At 39.0% G+C, this 13,782-nt stretch overlaps 1 non-coding gene and 1 pseudogene across 1 annotated transcript; both read right to left on the bottom strand.

The window, feature by feature from the left end:
• Positions 1 to 7,019: 7,019 nt before the first annotated feature.
• Positions 7,020 to 8,125, bottom strand: LOC102029746 (annotated as a pseudogene).
• A 661-nt stretch (positions 8,126 to 8,786) lies between these two features.
• On the bottom strand, positions 8,787 to 8,859 carry Trnam-cau. Its single transcript has one exon. It is a non-coding gene; the product is annotated as a tRNA-Met (tRNA).
• Between the last annotated feature and the right edge of the window lie 4,923 nt (positions 8,860 to 13,782).

Here is a 13,782-nt window from a genome sequence, read left to right as displayed (position 1 = left end):
AAAAAAAAAAAAAAAAAAAAAAAAAAAATTTATCCCACGGTGATCCTTGATAAAGGAATCTCAGGGATATGCTTTATTACTTTTGTTTTGTTTTTTGTGGGTACTGGGAATTGAACTAAGGACCTTGTACTTGCCAAGCAGGTGCTGTGCCACTGAGCTATATGCCTGGCCCCAGGAATGTGCTTTAAAAGAAAAGGAAAATATGCATAGATACATTTCTTCAGCAAATATTTCCTGAGATACTACTCCTGGGACAAATTGGTAAATGAAATGAAAAATATTTATATTTTTATCTAAAGATTTACAATGCAAGTCAAAATGAATACACAGGCAAATCTAATTATATATTAACTTTTTGAAAAACAGCAATGAATTATCTATATCTTGCAAAATATGGTAGAACTAACATGGTAGACAAAAATAGTGTATATATTTGAGTAGAGTATGAAAATTTATTCAGGAATAATTGAGATATACAATTAATTATATTAGTATAAGTAGTTACATTTAAATATCTAGATTATGAATAAAGTAATAGACACAAAGCTTAGGACTGTCAAATTACATTGAAAATAAGAAAATATAAAATATCAATACAAATATAATCAAGGATGAAGAAAAATGCATTGTAAAATGCTACAATTGCAAAAATGACATCACAATTAATATAAATGATTTAAATCTTTCTGTAAAAGACAGGCTGAAAAAAGAAAAGCTACATATGGTGCTTATAGGAGACATTAAAAAATTAATGCTTAAAAATTTGAATGTATGAGGATATATGTTTTACCTAATCAATCTAGAAAAGGAGCCAGGGATATAGCTCAGTGGCATAAGCACTAATTAATGCTTCAAAATTTGAAAGTATGAGGATATATGTTTTACCTAATCAATCTAGAAAAGGAGCCAGGGATATAGCTCAGTGGCATAAGCACCTGCCTGGCAAATGCAAGGTCCTGAGTTCAATTCCTGCTACCAAAAAATCAATAATAATAAGAAACAAAAAATAGAAAAAAAAAGATATTGATGACATAAGATTCTGTATAACAGACAAAACCAATTATTCTAGAGAAAAGTATAATAAAAATGGAGCAGTTTACCAGAAAAAGGGAATAATTTTAACATCTATGCCTTAATTGCAAAGCATCAATACCCATAATATGTAATTGAAAGAAATTTATTTAAGAAATCAAAAAACATATTCTAGTACAAAACTCAACATATCTTAGTATCATATATATAGAGAAAAATTAGTAAGATGAGAAGATTGGAGATGTATGATTAACAAAATAATATACAGAGAACATTGCAGATCATTATTTGACAATACAGAGTCTGCCAAAAAAATGTATACACTCTTCAGGAAAAGAAAAAATTATGATTTTTTTTTAATGATGGTGTTACCCATGTCTGGGAGACCCTAGAGGATATCATTCATATATATATATATATATATATATATATATATATATATATATATATATATATATATATATATATATATATATATATATATATATATTTCTTTTTTTGTCTTTTTGAGACAGGGGTCTCCCCATGCAGTTCAGGCTGGCCTTGAGCTCACTTTGTAGCCCAGGCTAGTCTCAAACCCACAATGATCCTCCTGCCTCACCCTCCCAAATGCTGGGATTAGAGGCATGCATCCTCATGTCCGGCAAGGATGTTGTATATTGCAGAAAACCCACCACACTGCCAGCCCTTAGCAAAGAAATTGAAGATGCATGTACAACAATTTCAATGACCAAGGTTACCGGAGCAGCAGTTCATCATGCTAAGTAATATCAGAAGCTAATAGCCACCACTTTGAGCAATTCTTATAATTGTAAAGGTCAAACGTAACATATAAATCTCATGTCTCAATAAATTTAGTATTAAAATATTTATACACTATATATGTATATACAAGATAGTTAAGATATATTCTTAATTTCTTTTAGTTCATTGAAAAGAAAGGTTTGTACTAGTATTGTCTGAACAATTTTTCATGCCTGTATCTTATACTCTCAGTAACTACTTTGAAGATAACAATACTCGATGTATTAACCATTGTTACTCTCCTATTATCTTGTTTTGAACATTTGGGGTTTTTTCTCTTTAAAATAAAAAATTTTTTAAAAGATACTTTATAGGATTTTTGTCTTCTTAAATTTGTTAAGATTTTTTTGTGGCCTAACATGTTTACTTTGGAAAATATTCTATGTGCACCTGAGCACTTTGTGCATTCTGTTGCTGTTGGATGGAATGTTCTGTAAATATAAGGTAATGTCTATACTGTCTATAGCTCAAGTCCAGTGTTTCCTTTTTCATTTTCTGTCTGATCTGCCCAGTGTCAAAATGGAAGTATTAACTCTGTTTTTATCTTGCCAGATCTCCTTTCAGATTTATTAATATATTGTCTTAGTTACTTTCTTATTGCTGGGACAAAATACCTGACACCCACAGGTTAAAGGAGGAAAGGTTTATTTTAGCTCACAGTCTTAGAAGTTTCAGTCCCTAGTTTGTTGGCTCCAAGGCAGGGCGGCATGGCAGAGGAGAAACAATTCATGGTGTGGCAGACCAGCGGTTGCTAAGAATGTACAATGGGGAAAGGATAGTCTCTTCAAGAAATGGTCCTAGGAAAACTGGATATCCATATGCAGAAGAATTAAATTGGGGTTCTTCAACTTCAGTGCTTGGGAAGATTGCATTTTTGGACCCCACTGAGAAGAGCTATTGAAAAGGTCATAAGATTGCAGTTCTGAAGAAAGGAACAGAGATAAGTAATTAAGAAAATGCCTTCCCTTTATATTGATGTACCAGTCTACAGCAATCATTGAGAAAGTATTGAATGTCTTATAAGAGAGTTCAGTACTGGCTTGGTGTGGTGTACAACTGTAATCCCAGCACTTGGGAGGCTGTGGCAGGAGGACTGTCATAAGTTCAAGGCCAGCATGGACTACATAAGCAAGTTCAAGGCCAGCCTGCAGTACATAATGAGACTCTGGCTCAAAAAACCAAAACCAAAACCAAAAACAAGCGTTCATTACCCATGTGGGCTTAATTATAGAGCAAATAGTGTGTGACCACATGGAAAAATTGTGGCCTGCCATTTAAAGGAAGCACATCAGCAGGGTTGGTCACAAAATAAAATTGCTAAAATAAGTATAAAACAAGAGACATTCTCACAGAATGTAGAGGAAAAAGCCAAAGAAATTAAGTAAGAAAAAAGAAAAAGAGATGTAGAGAGCCTGTCCAGGAGATACAATCTATGCATAATAAGAACACCTAAAACAGGGCAGGGCAAATGAGGCTGAAACAGTAATTAAGGAACTAATTGAAGAAAACTTTCCAGAGTTGAAGAACAAAGGGGTTGGGGGTTTAGCTCAGCAGCACAATGCGTGACCGGCAAGTGCAAGGTCATGAGTTCGATCCCTGGTGCAAGTGCAAGGTCATGAGTTTGATCCCTGGTACCGGTAAAAAACTAAAAAAAAGAAAAAAAAAAAAAAAAAAAAAAAAAAAAAAAAAGAAGAACAAAATAAGTCTGCAAATAAAGAAGGTTCAAATTATTTTTAAAATTTAATGAGAAGAAAGCAACACCTAGACATATCCCGGTAACTTCTTAAAATTTCAAGGATAAAGAAAAAATTTTGCATGTGTCCAGGCAGAGAAAGCAGATTACCTATAAAGAAGCAAAATCAGAGTGACCTCAGATTTTTCACTTGCAATTCTAAATGCCAAAAGACACTGGAACAATATCTTTAGAGTTGTAAGGAAAAGTAACTTTGAACCAAGAATTACTGTGTGTACACTGCCAAGTTAGTATTTGTGTATGAAGGAGACATGATAATATTCTAAGGGGTTAAGAAAGTATATCAACCAAGAACTTTCTCCGAAAATTTTGCTGAATGATTTACTGTGGCCAACAGAGAAATTAAAAAGTGTAAATGCAAAATAGATTTGTAAATTAAATCTAAAATTTTCAGTTTATGTAGTTTTAAACTCTCAAAATGCATGCCAAATATTTGTATTGGGCAAATAATTACTATTTCATTTTTGCCATGCATTATGTTTTATGTCTAGATGCCCCCAAAACCTCATGTTGTCATAGAACTTTTCAGCAGCTGAATGTATAGTGTGTGATTGATTCATAGTACAGTGCTGGAATTAAGAAAGGGTGATTGCTGGATCAGTCCATTGATTGGACTGGCACTGTCCTAATCCTGGTACACTGGATACAACATAAGGGACAGAAAGAGACTTGTCTCTCTCCCTTGCTTGCTTTTACTTTCTTCTGCCACCATGAACTGTTGCCCCTCCGCCGTGTGCCACTCTGCCTTGGAGCCAGCTGATTATGGACTGAAACCTCTACAGTCTATGAGCTAAAACAGACTTTTAACTTTGAGTGTCAAGTATTCTGTCTTAGCAGAAAATGCTTTCCACCCCCCCAAGCCAGGATATTTCAGTTCTTGTTAGTTTAACCTCCAGTTTACTTCAGTTCCTGTTACTAGTTCCTGTTACTACTATCTCCTAGAAACAGCTGGTCACTAGGATGCACATTGCAAGAACCAATCCCCAATTGACAAGCCATTCTGCCTCTATGTTTCCCTTATAACCCCATAAAAACCTCCCTTCCTGAGCCTTCAGGCCCCAACTTCTTTGGGAATGATCCTGGTCAGGTCCACTGGTGTAAATAAAGCTGATTCTTGCCTTCAAACCTCGGTGCTGCTCGGTTCTTGGTCACAGCTTTGCTGTTACAGTCTCAGCAATGAGGAAAGCAACTAAGACAGTTACTTATAGATATAGTGACTGCTAGGTGGAGGTTATTAATGAAAGATATGATAAGTCTATAGTGGATGTTCTAGCAGCAAATGCCATGATTCTGAGAGCAAAATCATGAGAGAAAGAGAGACAAAAAGAGAGAGAGAGAGATGTAGACAGAGACAGAGGTTTTCTATAAAAATAGATCTAGAATGGCCTTTGAAGAATGGGAATAGCAGCTGGACATGGTGGTGCATGTCTACAATCCCAGCACTCAGCACTTGGGAGGCTGAGGCAGGAGGATTGCTGGAAGTTCTAGGCCAGCCTGAGCTACATAGCAAGAATCTGTCTTTTTAAAAAATGGAATTAGCAATAGCTACTGGAAATCTGGACATCAAAATATAAATAATTCTGAACACATTACCTGCAAATTGTGTCCCTACCTCTCTACCAAAGTCACATGTTGAAACTCTAACCTCGGTACCTCCAAATGTAAATGCTTTGAAGAGATGATTAGATTGAAATGGGACCGTTAGTGCTCTTCCTTATAAAGAATGATAGGGGATGGACAGACACCAGACATGTGTGTACCACAGAGGAAAGATAATGTGCAGACCCAGCAAGAAGGTGGCCATTTACAAGCAAAGGAGAGTCCGAAAAAGAAAGCAAACCTGCTAACACTTTGATCTTGTATTTCTAGCCCTCAGAACTGAGAAACATTTTGGGTTTAGCCATTCTCTGGTAACTTGTTATGGCAATCCTAGCAAAATAATACAGAACAGAAGAACTACATTATTAATAAGAAATATTTAGTAGAGCATATTTAGCTGTAAGAATCTAGAAGTTTGGTTATGTTGGAACTAGGTCACTCTTTATCTGGACATTTTGATGTCCAGATTTCGAGTAGCTACTGCTAATTACATTTTTAAAAAAAGAGATTCTTGCTATGTAGCTCAGACTGGCCTTGAACTTCCAGCAATCCTCCTGCCTCAGCCTCCCAAGTACTGAGTGCTGGGATTACTAGTTCATGAAGTCAGGGGCATCCTACTTCCCTCTAAATCCTCAAAACCTAGTATAGTACCTGGAATAGAACATGTCCTCAAATATTAGGAGTTGAATGAATGATGGAATGCAAAGGAAGAGATTCAGAGAGATTGTGCAGAAATAATATACCCTCGTGCTTTTCAAGTTTTCCGGTCTCAAGGCAAAAATTATGTAACTGTGTATTATTCAACTGTGTATTATTCAATATTCTAGCACCTTGATCAAGGGATTATATAAATAAAATTATACTGATGCATGAAAAAGATTGTGAAATCTGAAAATCTTTGTGGTTTATAATCTGCTAATATTTACCATGTTAAAAAGTTAAAAGTGAAAATTTAAAAATGTTTATTACTATAACAAAATTTTATTAAAGGTAACTATATATGTTTTAACCTTCCATGTATATTTTTGTGTGTCCTTTTTTGGAGACAGGGTTTCATTACACAGTTCAGACTGGTCTTGAACTCACTTTGTAGCCCAGGCTGGCCTCAAACTTGTAGTGATCCTCCTGCTTCAACCTCCTGAGTGCTGGGATTATAGGTGTGTACCACCACACCTGGTTTATGTATAATTTTTAATGTATTGATGTTTAAAATTTTTGAGATAGCTAACATTTAGGTAAATATCTGCTGTTTGGAAATGATATTGGAGTAACTATTGCTGTGAACATTTTGGTTAATTTATATCATATTAAGGTTCTTGGGCTGGGGATATAGCTCAGCGGCACAAGTACATGCCTTGCAAGTGCAAGGTCTTGTGTTTGATTCCCGGTACAAAAAAAAAAAAAAAAATCTTTATTTGAAACAGACTGTCCCTGAACTCACTATGTAGTCCAGGCTTGCCTCAAACTTACAGTGATACTCCTGCCTCAGTCTCTCTAGTGCTTGGATTACAGGCATATGCCATTATGTCTGGCCCATATTAAGATTCTAACAGATACAGCTATTTAAAATATTTTGTTGATTATTTGGTAATTGGAAAATAAGTGTATTTTTCTTTCTGAGCAGCTTTTTTTGGGAAAAAAAGTGTGATGAATATAGTTTCTAGTCATATATCACTTTCCCAACTTATAATTATTAAAAATCCCCTTATTAGGAGAGAATTAAACATCACTTGAACCAAAAGTCCAGCAAATCTGACTTCTCCCACTTTTTTGCATGTCAACTTCCAATCATCATTTTTCTGCAAAGTTTCCAGTCTCTCAAAAACTAATACTATGAAAGTTCTCTAAAAGATTTGACAGTTATTTTGGGTCTCTGAATGCATTCAGCATTCCGTAAATCTCCGTCTTTTAGAGTGAGTGTCTCCTATAGCAGTCTGAGGAAAGGAAGTGCTGTTGCCAAGGAGAAAATGGAGTACTCCTCTGAGATCCGTGGTATTTTTCAGTGAAGTCTTTGATGTGGCTTACCCTTTGAAAAATGTTAAATTTCGGGGCAATCCTCTTCCCATTGGCTAACCATATCTGTATATTAGTGACAGGCTCCAGGTTGTTCAGTGAAACAGCAGACAAATTATTTTTATTTTCAACCTCAATGGTCTTTGTTTTGGAAACAATTTTTGGTGTGGCACTTCCCATTCCGTGACCCTTACCCGAGAAGTGTTGAAATGCAGGCTTTGTAGACACACATACATCATTTTTCTTATCTTCAATTTTAACATCCACCTCCTCTTTATAAAAAAAAAATCCCTTGCAATTCTGAAGATAATTCCTCCACTTAGATGGAGTTCAGAAACTGCTGATTTGTACCGTCAGAATAACTTCTAAAATCATTGTTAACTGTGAATCCATTTTTCAGTTTTCTGCTTACATCTAACCATTTCTTCTGTTCAGTGGGGGAGAAGCATTTGGCTCCAACCTTCTGAGCTTCCTCAAAAAGGCTGTCAACAAGATATTCAGTTCCTTTGTCATTGTCACTAAGAGGTTGACTGTCAGATCCTGTTTCACAAACGCAGTGGTAGTAGTGGACGCTGTGAGTGAGGTACAGCAGCTGGTGACCACAGTCCAAATGACTCCAGTCCAAGAGACTGCAGTGTCCTCTGGATTTTTGGGTCACTCAAAAATTTTTTTTGCGGGGGGGATAGCGAACACTTTTCCCAGAGCTCCCCTCTTCCTCTCGCCTGCGTGAATTTATTTTCTGTAAATTCCTCGAGGCTTCCTCTGATGCTTTGCAGTCAGCCTGTTTCCGAGCCTGGCTCTAGCCCAGCCTCAGCCTTCGCGTCCTCCCTCGCCGGGTCACCTCGGCTTTCCCGGGTCCCGGCACCTGCCTTCCTTGTTTCCCAAGGGAAAAAATAGCCCAGCTCCAAGTGACACAAAGCCCATCTCCAAGTGTCAGAGTTTTCCTGTCATCGTTGGCTCCGGAGACCCGGAACTCGGGCCATGTCTCCACGCGCGTGAGAGTCCCTCATCGCCAAGGCAGAGGTGCGCAGCCCCGCCCCGGCCCTGCTCGCCAGCGTCTCTAATCACCCCTCCCCTGCCCATCGCGTCCCACCCCACCCTACCCTTTTTTTCCTTCCTCTTTCCCGCTCCTCTCTCTTCACTTCCCTCTCTCTTTCCCTCTCCCATCCCTTTTCTCCCTCCCCATCACCCTCACAGTGTATCGTTGGAGCACCGGCAGTGTGAACCATCAGGGATGAAATACAGATAGACGGATTTACAGTACTGTGCGTCAAGGGCGGTTCACGTTTCGCAGTCCTCTGTGTGGCGCAGGGTCTGCGTATGGGTTACAACTCTACAACTCCGGGGTGAGCTGGGTGGGGGATTTTGCCACCCAAGAGGCCCACAACGGCGCGCTGCACCCAAGAGCCTCTGCCCGCCCTTGGTCATTTGGGACTCAATCATTTGTGCCTTTTCTGGTTTTCTAGAACTCAGAACAGAAAAAGTGGAGTCTCCACACCCTGACAAGGGAACAGTCACCTTACACTACCTGGGGGTGAAAGCTCCGGTCAGAGAAGAGAAAGTGAATGAACGCAACGATAAAAACTGCCCTCTCTGAGGCTCGAACTCAGGACCTTCAGATTATGAGACTGACGCGCTGCCCACTGCGCTAAGAGGGCTACAATATTCCTTTGTTACTGGGAAAAAATTCACTGGGAATGACGTGAGATGAACACTGAATGATGTTCAGTTTTCACAAAGGTCTTATGGCAGGACAGAGAAAAACCCGACGATTTAAAAACCTCCTTTCTCAAGGAGACAATGTGAAGATAGAACAGACTGGGAGATCTTGTCGAAATCACTTTAGCTGTACCTTTTTGAAGAAGAGAGAGTTGTTGGATATCTAGAAATGCCACGACCCTCCAGCAGGAGTGAAAAGTGACAGACATTGCCTGGAGGGGGTGGGGGTGGTCTCGGCGGGGGAGCCTTAGAAGCGTTTAGGCAGAAGCCCTGGACATCCTCTGTCGTTGTCCAGGTGAGAAGCTTGGAGGTTGTCAGCAGGGGAAAACAGTGCGTGTTACACAGGCAAGCGTGAGAAACAGCAAACCACCCAGGCTGGCGAAGGGACACGGAGGGAGCGCAACTCCCCAGGGCAAAGCCCTGCGGAAGGCCATGAGGCCCGCGCCAACCGCCCCAGCGTTCTGGTTCCGGGCCAAAGGCCGGATGGGGTGGCGGGTAGTGCTCCTGGGACATAACTTTGGGCCAAATCCCACGGCTCTGGAGTGTACAGCAGAGTGCCTAAGCGGGTACCTAAGCGGGTCACAAGAGAACACCTCTTCTCCATTTTCCAGTTTTCCTCCTGATGTCCTGAAGGTAAAGACAGCGCAGCCCAGAGCTCTTCCTCTCTCCCTACGGGAGCCCTGGTTTCTTGATGACCCATTCTCAGCTTCCCGAGACAGAAACCGGCAGTTCCTGGGCAGGAAAAAGATCAGCGGCCGGAAAATAATTCTCAAAGGCCTTTGGACCTAAGTGAAAGTATGGGTTTCACCTCAGCTGAACCGAAGAATAATCTTAAGAAAAGTTAGAGAATGAAGATGCTGGTGTCGGTCCCTTCCTGGAACTGAGGTCCTATCTGTTGGAATATTGAATATGATATTATCATTTCTCTTTGTCCTGGAAGGACAGCAAGTTTTGTTTTCCCTTCAGACAAGAACTCACTTCCATAATTCCTAATTCCTGTCCTATGGATGTAAAATCAACCTGTTTGACCCTCGTATTTTGTCTACTTCCAGTCTTTTTCTTTAAGTATCCTTTGAAGATCTTGACCTCACCTCCATCTCACCTTTGATGTAAGTGTCAGTATGGTTCCTAGACTTGTTTGTTCATAGTGGCCAATTCTTGGGTTTCCCAGAGAATGCCCAGGATTTCCTGAGGTTACACATAGCATTTTCCTTCTATAGGATTCAGGGAACTTTGGATGTGCTGAGGTAAAGAAAACTTGAAAATTTTAATTTCATCCCAGAGATTTATTCCTGATGCACTTTACTGAGCTCTTGGCAAGTTGAAAGAGGCCAAAGATCCACACAGAACATCAGTTCAGCTGCAGCGAGTAAGATTACAAGCAATTACGGTGGTGTAGCCTGTTCTGGATGGTAAGTGTGTGCTAATGCAGGCAACATGCCTTGGGATAGTTTGTAGCATGCAAAACTTACATAATTTATCACCACATATAGAGGACTGCCTGGATGATTCTCCTTGAAAGAAGAACAGTTGTCTCCATTTTGGCTAAACCTGGTCCTATTTCCATGTATTGATATGTACAGAACTGGCTAGGATATTTCCTCATCCCCTCAATTGGCTTTAAGCAATGCAAATCGGTCTAGCTGAGGTGTTGACATGTAGTTGTCAAAGCAATGTGACAGGTCAGTGAAGCGCCACCTACAGCTCCAGAATAATAAGTGTGTAGCCACACTGCTGAGATTGAGCCTTGAGATAAGAGGCATAAAAAATTACACCTCAGAACTGAAGCACCAACCCCAAAACATTAGATAATGCCTCAAGATTACTCTTTCTGCACATCTCTCTCCCTCTCTCCACATATTGCAAAGGTTGTTTCAGGTCTCCCACCTCACCTAGTTCAGGACATTCGCGTACTTCTTGACATCCTCACAGTCACTCATCCCGGAGCCACTCCCCTCTTTATGAATTAATAAAACCTGGTTTTGACCCTGGGTTGAGGCATCTCTTGCAGTTCGCCATAATTCTAGCTAGACATAGGGCCCCCTTGGCTCCCCACCCTACAAAATGCCTTAGTGTCTTTATTCTCGCCATGCGTTGCACTGGAAGTGGTAGACTGGAATTAACTTGCTAGAATTCCAATAACTTTTCTTTTTTTTTCTTTTTGGTACTGGGAATTGAACTCATGACCTCACACTTGCCAGGCAGACGCTGTGCCTCTGAGCTAAATCCCCAGCCCCTCCAATAACTTTTCAGTAGGATTACAAATGTGGACTTTTCTGGACCGAGACAAGGTCCAGAAAGGGCTTTCTATAACCACAGGCCTCAATGATCTCCCAGCCTAAAGGGAAAACATGTGGAGGCTATAGTGGCCTCTTCTTGGGGAGTTCTCCTGAAATCTTTTCCCGCCCTACCCCCATTTTCCTTTGTCCACTGGACCCTGCATTCTGCTTTGTCGTTCTCCTGGCTGTCAATTCCCAAGGTCAGCAGAGTAGATCTTTCCTTTGTGACCACAGTGGAGATTACATTAGCTCACTCATCCCAGAGTTGCAGTGGATTCCAAATCTGTTTCTCATCCAGGCGGATGTCTCATTTAAGATTGGGACATAGTCATTTTTTGTGAGTATAGCTATCATTGGGTAGAGATCTTGCCTAATTAATGTTTGTGGGATGAAGAAATGCTTATACTGATGACTTAGATGACTCAAAGGAGAGAGTGGTTTCAGATCAGTGAAGACTGGACAAATGATAAGAAACTTGAGCCCGAGTATAGCACATGGGCATATCTACCCATAAGCATTCCTGGAGGAGGAAAAGTGGTTGCAGCAGAGCCAGAGGGTATATTCTCAGAGAGACTAGGGGATACAGATATTAGCTACTGACCTTCATGGAAGCAGGCAGTTTGGGATACCTGCAGGTCCCTTTTTCATGGTTCTATTTTATAGGGAGTTTATATCTTAAGAACAGAATGCGAAAGGCTGCTTATATGGGACACAGAACATCAGCAAAGCTGTTTTTCACTTGATCTTAGCCCAAAGGCTGAGAAATGAGAAAGCTATTTTTCTATTCTGATCAGTATAGGGCAGCATTGATGCAAGTGGTGCCAGAGACAGATTTGGGCTGATGGAAGAAAGAGAAGGATGAAGAGGGGGCTGAGCCTCACAGCAAGGCCAGGGGCTGGATTCAATTTGTTAATATTTTAAAACATTTTTTCCCTTTAAGTTCATATAATTTTTCTTTCTTGTATGACTTTCTCTGCTTTTTATTTGAGACTTATGCTAGACTCATAAAGCAAGACAGGAAGCATTCCATTGTCTTCTACCTAGAAGATGTTATCATTGATTGATATTCCTTTTTTCCAAAAATATTTAAGGAACTGCATCACTGAAACCACCAGTGGCTTTGGGAAACATTTTAAATTTATAAATCTTATGTCTTTAATAGATACAAGGCTCTTCAATATTTTTATTTTTTCTTTTATATGTTTAGGTAATCTGTGTCTTAAGGAAATTTTTCAATTTTGTCTAACTTTTTTTTGCCAAACAATTGTTCATAAGGTTCCCATTTCTTTCTTTCTTTCTTTTTTTTTTTTTTTGTTTGTTTGTTTTTCTTGTTTTTCTTTCGGTACTGGGAATTGAACTCACAACCTTGCACTTGCCAGGCAGGTGCTGTGCCGCTGAGCTAAATCCCCAGCCCCTTCTTTTATTATTGTATACAATATTACTTATCATTGAAGGCCTGTGGACATTTGAGTTGTTTCCATCTTTGGCTGTTATGAATAATGTTGCTATGAACACTCATGCATAGGTTTTTTTTGTGGACATATATTTTAACTTCTCCTTGGAGTATATTTGGATTGTATGGTGACTTTAACCATTTGAAGAATGGCCAGCTTGTTTTTCTAGTGCCTATTCCATTTTACATTCTCACCAGCAGTATGTACACATTTCCAACTTCTTTACACCCTTGTCAACATTTGTTATTGCCTGACTATGTTATTCTATCCAGCGTAGTAGGTATAATGTGGTATCTCATTATGGATTTGATTTGTATTTGCATTATAATTAATCATTTGGGATATCTTTTAATGAGATTATTGGTCATTTTGCTTTATTGGGGAGAAATGTCTGAGACCTTTGTCCAGTTTTAATTGGATTATGGCACTTGCTTTTTTGACATTGATTGGTAAGCATTTCTTATATATCCTGGGAAAAAGTTCCTTGTTAGATGTCATTTGAAAATAGTTTCTAAAATAAAAAAATAAAAATAAAAAATATTTTCTCTGATTTTGTGGGCTGGGCTATATTTTTCACATCTTGTGCCTTACAAAGCACAAAAGGTTTTAATTTTGATGAAATTCAACTTATTTTTATTTTACTAGGTATTGTTTTGCACCATATCTTAAAATCATTTACCAGATATAAAGTCATGAAAATTTACTCTTTAATTTCTTCAAAGAGTTTTATGGTTTTAGCTTTTACATTTAGATCTTTGATATACTTTCACTTACTTTTTGTATATGGTGTGAGTTAAGGGTCTTGCTTTACTTTTTTACCTGTGCTCATCTAGTTGCTTTAACATCATATACTGATGACTATACTTTACCAACTGGTGATCTTAGCACTCTTGTAAAAAACAATGAGTTGCCTATAGATAGAGAAGCTTATTTCTAGACCCTCAGTTCTATACTGTTGATCTGTACATCTATCCTTGTACCAGTGCAACATTGTCTGGTTAACCAGTTAAAGTTTGAGTATGTCTTCGTTACTTTTTTCTCACTGCTGGGACAAAATACCTGACGCCCAAATTTAAGGAAGGAAAGGTTTATTTCACTTACAGTTTGTGGAAGTTTCAGTCCGTACTTG

This window comes from Chinchilla lanigera, unplaced genomic scaffold, assembly GCF_000276665.1.
Source record: "Chinchilla lanigera isolate Chin_1 unplaced genomic scaffold, ChiLan1.0 scaffold00082, whole genome shotgun sequence".
Classification (NCBI taxonomy): domain Eukaryota; kingdom Metazoa; phylum Chordata; class Mammalia; order Rodentia; family Chinchillidae; genus Chinchilla; species Chinchilla lanigera.
Note: the sequence above shows the minus strand (reverse complement) of the source record. Positions and strands in the feature narration are given on the sequence as shown.